We start from the raw sequence: 5,000 nt of genomic DNA, 5'->3' as shown, positions 1-5,000 counted from the left end.
ATATATAAGTAAATAAAGTAAAAGAGAGATTCAATTCATGACCAGAAGTGTCAAAATAAATTATTGATAAGTTGATATAATCTAAAAGTTATTGTTGATAGGAAGTTCATCAATGTCGACCATGAAGACCAAAGATAGCTTCAGAATCGTTTAAATGGTATATAGCGTAACACAGAATACATCATAAAGGCGAGAGAAATAAATCAGTTTATAGAAGCAATAGGTATTTTATTGGCGAAGTGATTTGAAATAAATCAGGAAAATGGTACAGATTTGATTCATATGAAATGTGGAAATCATCGTAAAAGTGAAAGCAGCGCTCTACCTGTATGTACATTTATTTCATATATATATATATATATATATATATATATATATATATACACATACATACGTATATATATATATACATACTTACATATACATACATACATACATATATATATATATATATATATATATATATATATATATATATATATATATATATATATATATATATATATATATATATATATACATACGTATATATATGTATGTATATACATATGTACACACACACATATATATGCATATATATATGTATGCATATATGCATATATACATACATAAAAACATTTATGTACATATATTATTTTAGATATATGTACTTTATTACGTAGACACATATGCACATATATCGTGTGCGCGCGTCTCTGGCCGGGCGTGTGTATATGGACATATGTATTACACAGATACATATATATATAGATCTATATAATATATATTTGCAATCATTTTCTCTCTGTGTGTACATATATGCGAGAGTTTCCGTTTGTGTGTATATGCAAACGTAAATTGTTTGGGAAAACATCGTTTACGATCTATATGATGGAACTTCCATGACAGTTTACCTGTTAGAAAGATGGTAGTCAAATACCACTTTACTTTCTGTTGCAAATATAGATATTGAAGTCCTAATTTCCTATGTCTAGTGAAAAAGAAATAGTTATTTGCAAATCCAATGCTTCTATTCATTGCTTTGTAAAACATATTTGATCTAGACCTAAAAACATACTCTATGGAAGTTATCAGAAAAAGGAAATCTTTCCATCGTAAAATGATTATATTGTTGAATTCTAATCGCAACTACCTGCTGGGAGTGAAAGCAAGGACACAATACATGTTTGTAATATATGATACATATAAAACACGGCATGCTGGCATAATCCTTAGTACACCGGGTAAAATGTTTGATGGCATTTCGCCCGTAATAGGGCGGTGAGTTGAGAGAATCGTTAGCACGTCTGGCGAAAGGCTCAGCAGCAGTTCAACCATCTATACATTCTGAGGTCATCGAGTTGTGCTTTGTCTTTCATCTTTTCGGGTTCGGTAAAATAGGTACCAGTCGAAGTAATCGATTTACTCGCTACCCCGAAATTGTTGACTTTGTGCCAAATTGTGAAAGCATTATTAAATACGCTAGGAATTGCGATAGCTCTATACATATCAGAGTTTTCCCGATTGTCGTTCCTATACTAGTAATTCTGCCCGATCGTTGTACGTAACACTGTGTATGAGGGGTGTGAGTAATGTTCTATACATGACATGAGCTTACATATATCACTTACTATATGTTGATAAGTGCATAAAAGTTTTCACTCGCAACGTATCACAGCAAGCAGCATGATGTCAAAGTTTCATCTAATTTTGCTAATTACTGTTTTTATCGAACGTTCGGCCCCAGGTACATTTTCACATTTCACGCTAGAAACACATTACACAAGAGATTGCAGTTCAAAAACATCTTAGCTCATATTTTCTAATTAAAACATTCACTTTTCTACTTAATACGAATTAAAGACCTCTATAGCATCAATTTTCAAGAAAGGTAATATGGCTCGTCTCCATTACGTTGTAGGTGTTGTATGATGAAGCAAAGCAAAATGGTTCCCATGTACGGAAATTTCGTTAAGATATTTACTGCGAAAAACTCTGTTAATTGTTGAATATTGCCGCTTATCAATCTTCTCGTCACTTCGGTTATTCTGCACTGCGGCTAATTATCTCTTGAAAATTTCTGAGGTAATTCACCGATGTTGTTGTGCATACATTCACACACGCACATACAGAGACACTCACATATGTGTGTGTATATATATATATATATATATATATATATATATATATATAAATCAAACAATAAGCAACACGGATTTCAAAAGTGATTGCAGTACGCACGTTTCATGCTACTTCAATTTATTTAAGTAATGTGAGCATTACCTTAAATGCAATATGAAGAGCAATCTTCAGCTGCACGAAAAAATGCAGAAAAAAGACATATTACAAATGTGGCAACATATTAAAACCAAGTGGGAGAGAGCATACATAAAATCCAAAAGTGAGGAAGAATATATAAGTCCATCTTGACATAGCAGGGTCTATCAGGCTAGTCAGGCTATATATATATATATAGATATAGATATATATATATTTCACACACATATATATATATATATATATATATATATATATATATATATATATATATATATATATATATACATATATATATATATATATATATATATATATATATATATATATATATATATATATATATAGAGAGAGAGAGAGAGAGAGAGAGAGATATATATATTTCACATATACATATATATATATATATATATATATATATATATATATATATATATATACATACTGATATGTATATGTGGGCGTGTGAGTACAGAGAAAGAGAGAGAAGAAAGGGCTGCAATGTTCTGCGATTTAAGGATATCACGAAAGGCGTGGTTACAGGGCTTAGAAAAAACAAAGGGACAGTTGTAATAAGTGTGCGCATCTGATAGAGAATATGTCTTTCAGAGTTGCCATCCTTTACACAAACAGTCAAAATAACTGTTGGGGCTCTTTGCTCCACAAGGGCAAAAAAGATTAAGAGGGAGATAAGAGAACGTATCGGACGATAAATGCGTTCGATAAAATAAGTAGTAAATTTAAAATGCTTAATTACGAGGGTCTATTTGTTTGACTAGGCTTTTCTAAGACTTGCTCCAGCAAGGCCGTTGTCCAGTTCTTACAAAGAGAACATGAATAAAAAATAACTACATAAAACCTAGAATTATTTAACTTATCACATACAACCGACTATATTACAAACAATTACGCTACATGAATATCACACCTACTCACGGATATAAGCTATCATCTGTTATATCAATATCGCTTGATATTGGTTTACTACCGATTCCTCCCCAACTCTCTTCTACATATACTTGTATTTCTCTCACCCTTCCTTCGTTCTCTTTTTCCGTTTACCTGTTTGCCTGTCTGAATGCCACCCTCCCCCCTCTCTCTCTCTCTCTCACACACACACACACACTCACACACATACTCCCATATACGCGTTCAAAACTCCTTCCATAAATGTATAGCTAATACTAGCCAACAATATTCGTCCCTCTTTTATTCACCAATAAACACACGTCTATAAACAAGAGCAATTCCTTCAACTGATTCTCCACACACCAATTCTTTTTATCTCCACATTTTGCCAGAGGACATTTGTCCGAAACGTCGATATTTCTAAGCATCCTTCACAGTAAAATCCATTGATTTTGTAACGCTGTGTGTTCGTTATTTCTTACTTTTCATATTTCCTTTTATCGTAACTTTTATCGTAAATTGTCTTTTGTTTTATACATACATACACACATACATGCATATAAACACACCTACATACCTACCTACTTAAATAAATATATATATATATATATATATATATATATATATATATATATATATATATATAAATGTCTGACTTCATACTGGAATATATATATATACATATATATATATATATATGAATAAGTCTGAGTTTACATATGAATGTATATGTAATATATGCATGTATATATGCATATATTTATATATATATATCCACACACACACACACACACACACACACACTTGTATATATATGTAAGTACGTATATCGTTTATGCGTAAATACTGTCAATACACACACACTGCATCAATACAAGATATTGGGTGTAAACAGCATACACTGAAAGTATTATATAAATGTGAAATACACAAAATATCGGCGATTTTGTCATAAGATATTCTCTAGAAATAATCCAATATACAGGTTACATGAAATAAAGAATAACTGACGTAATCTAAAACAAAGCATGGAGTGGTTAATGGTAATACTAATCGATAATATTGGTTCTCATGTCGAAACACAATCACCGTGGTGGGAGATTTTATTACTGTTATTTTTATTAGTGTTTTGTTGGGACATTTTGTTGTTGTTCTCGTTATTATCATTATCCCCATCATCGTCGTCTACAACATGATCCTCATCAGTGTAGTCGTCGGCGTCTTCATTATCATCACCACCACTACTACTACTACAGTTATCATCATCATCATCATCAACACTACTGCAAACACTATCACACTCGGAAAGCTGTAACGACCACAACCACCACCAATCCATAATACACCTCCTCACCTTCATCATCAACACCATTATCAACATCATTATCAACATGTTCCCCCACGTTGCCGTCTCCCTCATCGTTATTATTCATTGTCTTCGTTTTTCTGCTGTTGTTATTCTTCTTATTGCTTTTACCGTTCTTTTAGAACGAAGTGATTGTATGTGTATTAATTTTTTACACGATACCAAATCACTGAAGCTGGTAAGTGTGACATTCGTTTCTTTCTCTTAATATTCTTATTTTGTCCGTTAACGGATTCATCTTGGTTTTTATAGATGTAGATTTTCCTCCATTAACACAAGAATTTTTTCACGTCTTGGCCGATATAGGCATTCATTTCTAAGGTAGATTGACAAATGCTCCATGGATGTACCCAAACCTTCTTTATGTAACCGATTACTCCAAATAACTTGAACTTACATAATTATGTCTGCATAGAAAATCTTAAATTATTTTTGTGGTAGTTAATGTACAGTATTTCACTTCTATAAA

Source organism: Octopus bimaculoides, chromosome 22 (assembly GCF_046866305.1).
Source record: "Octopus bimaculoides isolate indiv1 chromosome 22, ASM4686630v1, whole genome shotgun sequence".
Classification (NCBI taxonomy): Eukaryota; Metazoa; Mollusca; class Cephalopoda; order Octopoda; family Octopodidae; genus Octopus; species Octopus bimaculoides.
This window is presented reverse-complemented; position numbering follows the sequence as displayed.